Here is a 12434-nt window from a genome sequence, read left to right as displayed (position 1 = left end):
GCGAGGTAGAATGTCTCGCAGGTTCAAAAAGGTTTCTCCTTCGTCTCTGTGGTTCCTCACTCCTTGTACTGGAAGGAGCTCGCGTGTTCGAAGGTCCAGCTTCATGATCATTGTGAGTAATGATCGTTCCTTTGCCTCTTCCTCCTCTTCTTCGTCTGATTGCAGGTGGCATATTCCTGCTTTCAAAACTTTAAATAACAATAGCAATAAAAAGACAAACTGGAATAACAATTCGAATTTGTCCTATGTTCTTGTCTAGACTCAAGTATGTGCAATTGTGTAACTGAGATTAAACACAAGGCTAGTGTTTAATTCACTCAGTGTTGGCTCTGATACCAACCTGTCACACCCCGATTTCCCGGTGGGCCCGGTGGGGGATTACCGTGACGTAGTTGGCAACATTATAGTCAAACCACACAATATATATGAATGCACAGCGGAAGCATAAAGATAATTATATTTCAACGTTCAGTGTAATATCAAAGTATCACCATTGTTGAATTTAAAATCCACAGGGGATCAATAAAATAACCAAAAGTATTGTTCAACAGACTTCAGGCATCTTAAGCTTGCGAGACTTTTAATGATGCTAAGGAGAAATCCCAGCCAATTACGCATAGTACCTGCATTTAGTCTTTTTGGGGAAAATACGTCAGTTTACACTGGTAAATACATTCAACCGACACTTTTGTAAAATGTTTAATAAAATTGGTTTAAATGCTCAAAGCACAAACTCTTTGTAACTTGGGATAATTTATAATCAAATCTTGTAAAGAATTACATGTTACTATGCGTTCGGTCGCCCGGGTCGTGCCGGGTTAAAGTTTAATAGACACACCACATAGCATAAAACTGTGGCGGGTAACCAACGGCTACACTTTTATAGTCATAGACATAATGTCGGGTGTACGCCTACACCGGGATGTCAAGTTCGTGGCCATTCGTAAATGCTGCCAAGTATATCCGGGACATGGTCATTAAGCCCCCAAAGGCGTCAAGCCAACAAAACAAGTTTTTAAATGGGTCACATTGATAATACCCAACTACTAATGAGTTGGGGTCAATTGCCCGACCAAGCGGTATTTTAGATACCGTAACCCAAGCCCGTATAACGGAAAATAAGTTAAAAGTATTTACCTTTGCAAGTATAATCCTTAATTGAATAAATCACAGATAGCTTTTACTGGTCTCCTATTCTGGAACGAAGGTTTAAAATAACCTATTAGAATCCTAACGGTTCTTTATATTTGCCGTAGCTTAGACAGGTCGGTTTCAAAGGATAGTTACGGTTTAATCGCGTGAAAGGCGAAAACCGGGAATGGAATGTGATTTTTGACCCAACAAGTTTGAAGACTTGTTTTATATGGGTATAATAATAACACTCTTTATTTTGGGGTCAAAACAATATGGTTTGACCCGTTTCGGCCAATTTATGTAAACTAGTTACATAAACCGAACCGTGCGCGCAAAAGGCGCAACGGGTAACCGCAAGAGTCCTACACGGTTTTCCTAAGTCAATATGCTTTAAAGAGGTTGTGGTATCAGTAGGATACCTTCCATAATGCCCGTAACGAGTTTAAGTTCATATTATGCTCCGTAGGGGTATTTTGGTCTTTTTAAAGATTATAAAAGAGGTTTATGAGTTCTACAGGAAATCTGAGTTTCCCGAACAGTTTATAAAGTCTAAAATACTTTATTTATTATTTAAAATCAGTAGCAACTGGAATCGGGTCAAAAGACCTTGTAGAACTCAAGTTATGGCCGAAAAGGGTATATTCGGTATTTACCGAACCGTTGCCATAACCGCAGGTTATGAGCAGGTTAAAAATAATTAAAAATCTTTAAAAATCCCAAAATATTATTTTACATCAGTGAGTAAAAGGTTTGGTGTCGAAATCCGGGTTTAGATAGGCGTTATGCTAATTGCGCTACTTAATTACTAAAGTTTCGCAATTTGCGCTATTTAGCATAACTCCTATTCTGGACCTCGGATTGACGTGAAATTTTAAGGACATGCTTAGAAATCAGTAACCAAGGTTATGATCCGTTCACGTGTCCGAAATTCTCGTTTTAATTTAAAAAGGGCGTTACGGTCAACTTTTAAGTATTTAACGGAAATGTGTAAAAGACTCGGACAAACAACGAACCGGTCACAGAGGGTTATACCATCATGTAACCTGGTCCTAAGAGAGTTCTAAGGCATCTCTAAATCAAACTTTAACGGGTCAGAACTGAAGTCAATGCAAAGTCAAACTTTTGCGACTTTCGGCTCCAACCGGGTCTAAACAGAAAATGGTCAGATCAAACAAGCTTAGACTCGTTTATATACTTATTATCATGTTTTATGAGTGTCCAAACAGGTTACATATCATATACATTACAGATTATGCAAGCAATCGCAAAATGACATTTCTGTTGACTTTTTCTAAGCATGTTTGACTCGATATTTGATCTAGTTAAAGTGGGAATCAGAGGGTGCCCTTTTAGGGGTTTAATGCCCACATGATTACCATCATATAACTATCTTTGATTCGACAAATCACTGGACCATTCGTGATTTATCGCAAAGTCAATCGTTAATTACGACAGATTGACTTTTAAGTTAAACTAAGCAAAAACAAGGCCATAAAAGGGTTGGCATACTTACAGAAGCTTGGTGCACGACTTAGGATGTTAGAAGAGTGCTTGAGAGCTCCAAGAATGATCAGAAGGCAGGTTTTGAGGTGTGATTCAATTGTGCACAATGCATGGCCTTTTATAGTGAAAAATTTGGCTTAGGATCATTACAACACACCCTACAATGGAGCATGGATGATCAGCAGGTGGCCTTGGGTGCTAGGGGGCATGTAGAGGGCGCCCATGCTTCATTTATTGCACAAATGTTCGTTCACAACCTCAAACAGCAAGTCTGTCCAAGAATTCTGCATATGGGACTTGTACGCGGCCCGCATTAGATTCAGGCAACTTGTACGCGGGCCGCCTGGATCTTCATGTCAGGAAACGTATCTACAGGTGGCTCGCGGCCCGCATTGACTTTCTTGTTTCCCTCAGGCGGGCCGCCTGAGGCCTGATTTCCCAAGATTTTCAAATCTTTTGTAATCATTAACCTGACCTTTCGGTTTCGAAGGGGTAACTTTGCGATTTGGCCCTCGATTATTTACCGATAAGGGCCTCGTGCCTTTTACCCGCACTGTTAAGTCCCCGGTTAGTTTAATTAGTATCCGAAAAGCCTTATCTTTTATTGTTGACGCTTTTAACCCTTCTCCTACGAATTTGATTATAACTTTCTCGTTTTAAAACGGAACTTCGCGGAATTTATATAGTATTTTCTAGTGAGTATATTTTACTGTTACAAAGCCTCGAGTTCGTCAAAGGGTCACTCAGAGGTATAATTAAACATGTTGACACAGTTAACCCCTGTAGCTTGTAATCTCTCACTTTCTTCCGCGTTTCGCTCCGTACGATCCATGATTTATTCGTTTGAAGGTACGAGCGTCGTTTAGGGTTATTATACAGTATTTTTACCCTTTGTTGACATTTATAACCCTCGAATTTACATACTTTCAAGGTTTGTCAACTTTAGTCCTTTATTTAATATTTAATGCCACGTGTAAACTCATGACACGTGTTAACACATTATTGGACACAAATTTTCGAGGTGTTACACAATAGTTTTATGGGTGAAGCCCGTAGACCATGCAGAAGTTCCATAGGGCAGCCCCTAGCGGGGACCTAGGGGCTCAATCATCAATGTTAACTAAGATCACTCATTGGTGACAATTTGATCAATGGAACACATAAAGTCAAGTTACACAATCATATTGCTAATGATTTTTTAAACGCATGAATAAATTGTGTCGTAGAAGATTTTTTTTTTTTGAAAGGAGAACTTCATTAAAACAAACCCGAACTCGAAACCCGAGCCAGGCAAAACACAACAAACAGAACAATTACACAACCGCAAAACTACACTAGTCCGACCACGAGGTGTGGATGTTTCTAGATCTATACTTAAACCAAAGAAAGCCAAGAGACTTTAAATTACAAAAGATATTCTCCACCTTAGCTTCGATACCCGAGAAGATAGCCTTATTCCGAGCCACCCATAAGCACCATAAAGCTGAATACATAATGCCTTGAATGATCGGCTTCTCCACAGCCTTTACTAGGTTCGACAAATGCACCTCCAGAAGATCTTTAACCGAAAACGCGAAAATAGGAGGGAGACGACACCATTCACTAACCTTTTGCCATAAGATGGTCGCGACGTAACACGAAGTGAAAAGATGATCCACCGACTCGGCTTCCGTCTTGCATAGAGGACAGAGCCCGTCACCAACCTCGACCCCCCTTTTACTCAAGGCATCGGCTGTAGGAATTCTATACATGGCCGCTCTCCAAACAAAGAAATTACACTTACTTGGGACCCACTTGTTCCACTTCAGGATATAACTGGCTCTGTTCGACGTCGCATCCGCCAAGACATGCTTCACTGATTTGACGGAGAACCAGCCCGTCGGGTCACCTAACCACCTCCACCTATCTTCTCTATTCCCCAAAGTGACCGATGAGAGCTCCAATAACAGCATCGAAAGCTCTGTCGCCTCTGCCCCATGGTCCGGTTCGTGTTTCCACAACCAGTTACCTGTTAACCGATCCTGAACAGAGCAGGAATGAACAACTTCCAGCGCGAAAAGGTTCGGGAACAACTCCTTCAGCGGCTTCTCCTTCAACCAAGGATCGAGCCAAAATAATATCCAATCACCCTTCCCCACTTCCCCTCTAAAAAGATCCCGAAGCACCACACCACCAATGACAGGTTTAGAAACAACAGAGACTATATTGTTCCACACCCTGCTGCACGACTTCTTCACAGGGAGAAAAGACCACTGAAGCCCGCTCGAATTGATCGCGTCCACCACCTTTACCCACATGTTACCCTTTTCACACTTGTACCTCCATCCCCACTTACTTAGTAAAGCAACATTGATATTCTTAAGTTTAGAGATCCCAACCCCTCCGTCCTTCTTCGAAGAAGTAATTCTATCCCAGGCTACCCAATGGGTTTTCCTGACATCACTAGAGCCTCCCCACAAGAATTTCTTAATGAGCCTTTCCAGATCCGAGATCACCTGGGTCGGAGCCTTGTAGAGCGAAAAATAGTACGATGGAAGGCTCTCAAGAACAGAGCGGATGAGAGTGATTCTACCACCAAAAGACAGATTAGACGACTTCCACAGAGCTAACCTTGACTCAAAAATACCATAAATAGGTCTCCAGTTAGCTACTCGGTTCATGTTCGCACCAACCTTGAGCCCAAGGTACTTGAAGGGAACCGTATCCGAATTATAACCAACCAAGGCAGCCAATGAAACCACATCCGCTGAAGCATCCCCAACACCAAAGAGAGCTGATTTATCTAAATTGATTTTTAACCCAGAACAAGCATAGAAGCACCTCAGCAATCTAACAATATTCAAAACATTATCCGCATCCCATTCCCCAATAATCAGCGCATCATCAGCGAAAAACAGATGAGATAACAAGCGCCCGTCAAGCGACAGCTGGATCCCCGAGAATACCCCAACCTCCACCGCCTTCTTTACAAGGCAAGACAACGCTTCCATCGCCACAATGAACAGAAAAGGAGAGATTGGATCCCCTTGACGCATCCCCTTACTACACCCAAACTCAAACGTAGGAGATCCGTTAACCAGAACTGACGCTCTAGCCGAGGATAAGATCCCCCAAATCCAGTTACACCATTTGGATCCGAAGCCCATTTGACGAAGGATATCAATCACGAACCTCCAACTAATGTTATCGTAGGCCTTTTCGAAGTCAATCTTGAACATTAGCGCCTTCTTTTTACATTTTTTAAGCCACGAGCAAACCTCATTGATAATCAAAGGCCCATCGAGAATATATCTACCCCTCAAGAACGCCGATTGCGAGTCCGAAATGACCGAGCCAAGAACTTTCTTAAGCCTATTAGCGAGAATCTTCGAAATGACCTTGTTGACCACCCCAACTAGGCTAATGTCGTAGGCCTTTTCGAAGTCAATCTTGAACATTAGCGCCTTCTTTTTACATTTTTTAAGCCACGAGCAAACCTCATTGGTAATCAAAGGCCCATCGAGAATATATCTACCCCTCAAGAACGCCGATTGCGAGTCCGAAATGACCGAGCCAAGAACTTTCTTAAGCCTATTAGCGAGAATCTTCGAAATGACCTTGTTGACCACCCCAACTAGGCTAAGGAGAACGCCGTAGAAGATGATGAACGTGTAATAGTACTAGGGTTGTAAACGAACCGAACGTTTAGCGAACAGTTTGTGAACTGTTCGGTGGGAAGTTCGTTTATGTTCGTTCGCTTATCTTAACAAACGAACACGAACAAAAAAATTCATACGGTTAGCAAATGAACGAACACCAACACGGGTCTCATTCGTTCGACTGCGTTCGTGAACGTTTGGTAATATGTTCGGTTATGTTCGTTCGTTTACTTTAGTTCGTGTTCGTTTGATTATTTAAAAATATAATAAACCTTTTATCTAAACATATTGAAAACTTGAAACCCTATTTTTTCTAAGTTAGCTAAAATTTGGACATTGTAATACACTTTTTGGGATATTTATGTCTAAGTTAGCTAAATTTGATTCGATGTTTGGTGGTGTATTTGACTTCTTATGTTTTGAATTATCATTTGATGGCTGTATTTAACTATATACATCCACTATTTAAGGATAACAATGTTTTTATTCTCAACTAAAATGCTCGTTTGTGTTCGAGACCAGTGTTCAGGAACTGTTCGTAAACAACTGAATTTTCTTAACGAACACGAACATAAACTTATGTTCGGTATGCGTTCGTGAACAGTTCACGAACATGTTAATTTCCTTAATGAACGAACACGAACATGGTCTTGTTCGTGTTCGTTCGGTTCGTTTACAGCCCTAAATATTAGTAAAGAAGAAAACTGTATATGTTTTTAATCATATTTAATTGAACGATATCATTAGGTAGGGTTCGGCTACAAAGTCCATTTTTCCTACAAAGTGCACAAAGTAATAAAACACCACAATTTCAGCCATAAAACACACTCAAAACCCATAAATAACAGAATGATGATCACTAAAATACAATATCAAAACCCTAATAGTTCATAAAAATTTCAAACACACCATCGTAGAACTATGAATATAAAACACAACATGATAATCAACATAAAACACACTAATGTTAGTCATTCGATAAACAAAGCCTTATCACCCAAAACATAACACAAAACCCGCAAATATAATGTTTTGGTAATCTTCACTTTGTTATTTGTGGGTTTTGAGTGTATTTTATGGTTGACATTATGATGTTTTATGACTTTTTACACTTTGTAGGAAAAATGGACTTTGTAGCCAACTCCCACTCCTATATCATTTAAGTTATATTTAACTATTTAATTTACTTTATCATTATTGTTATTTTTCAACCCAAACTATTCTTTATATGTAATGAAAATTCCTATGTTTGCCACTAATTATTATTATTAGTGTTAGTTCTTATTCATGAAAAAATATTGCAGAAAGTTTTATCTACGTTTGTCACTAATTCCTACGTTTGTAATTATTTATTGTTATTAGTGTTAGTTCTAAAATTATGTGATACGAATACTACTGTAACTAAGGGTGTAAAGGGTGCATGTCTAAAGAGATTAGGTAAACTTTCCTCCCACCCAAACATATTGTGTCATGTAATTTGCCTCTTATTTTCTCCTATTTCCCAAAAAAACATAAGGGGTGTATGTCTAAAATGAGATTAGGCAAACTAATTTAAAAAAAAAAAAAAAAAAAAACACAAAACATCATTGGTTGAATACCAGTAAGCCCCACCTAACATTCATCACCTTTTCACTTTCCCCATCGGCAAAGTCTACCCGATTTCCCTTCCCCCATCGGCAAAAGGCTTGCCGAATGCCTTTGCCGAGACCACCCGTCCACCTTAAAAGATATAAACCTAGAAGATTTTCTAATTAAAGAGGAAGTAAAAAAAATCAAACCGGATTTATATAAATTTTTTATCTTATTATCTAAACATGTTTTTAACTTAATATCTAAACATATTTTTTAACGGCTTAAATTACATAAGTCCGTCTTCGGCATGGCTTGAACACTTGATTTGAAGGGGAGTAACATCACACAACACTTAACCCCAATACTCCGAAAAGCACAACCAACCACCACTACGTAGATCGTATTTATAACAATGTTGAATAATATACAAAGTCAACCCTCTTGCTTACAACCAACCACCACTACTACGTAGATCGTATCTAAGCAAAAATCACTGTTCAGGATATAATATATCTTCAAAAAGAAATATAACATGAATATGTTAAAATGTTTCTATATCCGGAAGGCCTCAATTTCCAAGTGAAACTCCTGGCTTCTACTATTGACTATTGAATCCTGATTACTTGTATATCATGACCCGATGAACAAAATTAACTATAAAATATTCTAGAAATAGAATGGATATTTGTATAAATAATCTTAACATACTAAACATACAAATTGAAGGAAAACTCAAAAAGACAAGGTGGCATTTTTGTAATTATCAATAACTATCAAAGTTTCTACAAATATACCTAAACAACCTAACCCCCCCCCCCCCACCCCAAAAAACCTAAAAAAAACCTACCCCCCCCCCCCCAAAAAAAAAAAAAAAAAAAAAAAAAAAAAAAAAAAAAAAACCTAAACCCCCCACCCCCCAAAAACCTAACACCCCACCCAAGCTAAAATGCTAAAAACTAAACCCCCTAAAAATCTAAAAAACACACACACACACACAAATTATTTTATTTTTTTTTAACATTTTTTATTAAAAAATCGCTACTTTTAGTATTAGCAAAAAAAAAATTATTTTTTTTTTGCTAACAAAATGTAGCAATTTTTTAATAAAAAATGTTAAAAAAAAATTTGTATTTTTAGGTATTTTTGGTTGAGTTCACATTTGTATAATAACTTTGATAGTTGGTGGTAATTACAAAAATGTCAACTTGTCTTTTTTAGTTTTCCTTCAATTTGTATGTTTAGTATGTTAAGATTATTTGTAGTTGATCTTTTGCCTTTAAATTATATACTTAAAGGGTTCAATCAAACTAATAAATTTAAAAAAGTTTAAAAAAATTATGATTTCTGTCTAATATACAAAAACTAAATGGGTCAACGTAAAAGTTCATTGAAATATGGCAATAGCTATAACATATTAGAAGAGAACTCTTAATACATATAAAGTTACATTTCAAAATTGAAAAGTGATGTTAGCGGGTGTGTACGGTTCGGTTCGGTTCGGTTTTTGGGTAAAACCAAAACCGTAACCGAAAGTTCGGTTTTTAGCTTTTAAAAACCGCTCGGTTTCGGTTTTTTTGGTTTCGGTTATTTCGGTTTTAGCAACGGTTCGGTTCAGTTTTTCGGTTTTTTCGGTTTTTGAAACAAATTATGTAAGATACAAAACTTAAATATATAATTTAAAGTTTAAGAATCTTTCTTAAATGTTTACATTTAAGTTAATATATTTAGTCTTTTAAGTTAATATTATTCAAATAAACCTAACATTCTAATCTATTTTAATGTTTCTTCAAAGTTTTTGTTAAGACATTTTCTTTTATAATACTTTGAAAACCAGTTAATTTTTATATTAAACTTTGTTAGTTCTTGGAAACAATGAATAATTTTAATGATAAATAAATATGGTAATGTTCTTATTATAAATATTAACAAACAAGAATAAAATTAATAATTCTTAGTAGCATGGGTAAACACTTAAACAATTAAACATAAAATTATATAGAGTTGGTATACTATTAAAACTTATCGGTTCGGTTCTGTTATTTTCGGTTATTGAAAATGATTATCCGAAAACCGAACCGAAATTTTCGGTTACTAAAAATCCGAAAACTGAACCGTCGGTTTTTATTTCGGTTCGGTTTTTTTGGTCCAGATTTTTCAATTATTTCGGTTACGGTTCGGTTATTTCGGTTTTCTGCTCACCCCTTTTCCGCATCAAAGTATATTTCCAAATGACATAAAATATTGTATTAATATCCCTAATGACACAAGAAAAAATTAAATAGACCATTTAACTGAAAAAAAAGATATATTTGAAGAAAACTATGAAAATAGTTACTTAACTACTTCAACTATAAATTACTATTTCGTTTTTTTTTATAATTGTTTGGATGATTGTATGCTTAAGTTTTTTTTTTATAAAGTATTCTCGAATTTAAATTTTATTTCAGACTTTGAAGTTTGAACCCATGATTATATGTTATTTGATTTAGAATGACATAAGAGACTTGACTTTTTTTGGTTAAGATATAATAAGGTTCTTTATATACACGCATTTATAATCTTATGTTCACATCCTCAAGTGTATACGGGTCATATAACTATTGGAATCTTTTTCTTTTGTTTTACATGTATACGGACCGTATAACATTATACAGCCCGTATACATGTGTATACGAGCAATATAATGTTATACGGCCAAATGTGTTTATTTTTTGAGGTTTGATCTGTTTTTTGGGTTTTAAGATCTGTATATGGGCCGCATAGTGCTATACGGCCCGTATATATATTTTTTTTTGCAAAATCGAACAACTGTTTAATAAATTTTAGCCGCTTGGTTCTTACAACTGTTTTATATATAGTTTTGAGCCTTTATTGAGCATAAAAATATACATATTTAGACTAAATGCTCATTTTTCGTTTCTTGTGTGAATAGCCGCTTGGTTCTTACAAATCTAGAACTTGCCACAACGATACATTCCCGGTCCTTACCAACTTAAACCCAAGTAAGTAAATGATGGAGGCATTAGGACTAACCATTTTTCTTTCAAAACCATTATTTTTCATATTTTTTTACCACCTACCCAAAATCCCCCTAGATAGCCCCTTTGAGCCTAAACCTTTCATTTCATTACCCCAAAACCCTTTTTACCCACCAAAAAAAACCTTTTTATTTTTCACCCTTTATTTTAGTAACAAGCTCGCTTTTTCGTAAACTCACCTTTTTATGTGACGAAAAAAAAAATGATGATGAAGTCAAAAACAAACAAAAGCTTGTTTGGAGAAATACTTCAAAATAAAAAGTCACTAAAAATAAGGTATTTTACGAAAACCGACGCTTTTTACGATTTTCGCCCTTTTTACTAACCACTAACCCAACCACCCACCTTTAACCCAAGCCTAACCCTAAACCCCAAAAGTCCTCTTGATATTTACAAAGGTAAAAAGTTAAAAAGGAGGAGGATTGATTGCTTGGCAAGCCTATGGAAGGCGTAAGTTCCATGCCGCTCTCGAGTGATTCACTAAAAATATACACCTTCGGCCGAGTGTTGAGTGATCTCCCGTGAGGTATGTGAACGTGTATATAAATGGAATTTTAATAAGGCATGCTATGCCCGAATAAGTAATTTATCTTATGAAAAGTTCAAAATAAATCATAACGAATAGGATTGTAAATAAATAAAAATAAAACTTATAAAGACCTTGGATTCCCGACACTCTAGGACAAGCTAAAACATTCTCTTCTACCTATTCCATTTGGGAGTGTAAGCCACATTTAAAGAGTTTTGCTTGAGGACAAGAAAAAGTTCAAGTGTGGGGGTATTTGATGTGTGTAAAATGCAACATATAAATCACATCAATTAAGGCATAAAACTAACCCTTTTTGAGTACTAATGTTGGAAAAATAGTGTTTTTGTCTTCCTTTTGCATTTTCAGGATTAAATGAGCTCAAAATCACAAAAGAAGTAAAAAGACAACTAATTCTAGCATAAATACAAGAAAAGGAACAAAAGTAGACTGCCCGGACCCTCAACGGCACCTCCCAAGGCAAAGGAGAAGAAACAGAGTCTGAACACGCCCCGTGTCCAGCGAACACGGGGGCGTGCCCAGGAAGCAGCAGAAAAGACAAACCAGTAGAAGCTTCCATCGCCCACCACGGGGCCGTGTCCAGCGGGCACGGGGGCGTGGTGAAAGTACAGCAGGCGCATTAATTGTAATTCGCAATTACAATTAATGAGGAGAGAGAGTGTCAGACGGGCACGGGGCCGTGTCCAGCCTTCTGTTCAGCCTATAAATAGAGGAGCTTGGCTTCATTCTCTCTCATCCCTTGGCACACCACCTCTCTCACACTTCATCCACCACCCACCACCACCATAACACCATCATCCACCACCATCATCCATTGTCCATCGTAGAGTGTGTGAGTCGTCTCGGGATCCAAGATTGATCGTAAGAGTTCTTGACAATCAAGGCCATGTTTGCCTAAGTCTCTTACATCACTTGGTGAAGACAAGTGTTTAGTATAATACTTTTTATTTTTAATCTTTTGCACTTTTTATTTGGTTTTGTATTAATGACTTTAATAACTAG

Source organism: Helianthus annuus, chromosome 14 (genome assembly GCF_002127325.2).
Source record: "Helianthus annuus cultivar XRQ/B chromosome 14, HanXRQr2.0-SUNRISE, whole genome shotgun sequence".
Classification (NCBI taxonomy): Eukaryota; Viridiplantae; Streptophyta; class Magnoliopsida; order Asterales; family Asteraceae; genus Helianthus; species Helianthus annuus.
This window is presented reverse-complemented; position numbering follows the sequence as displayed.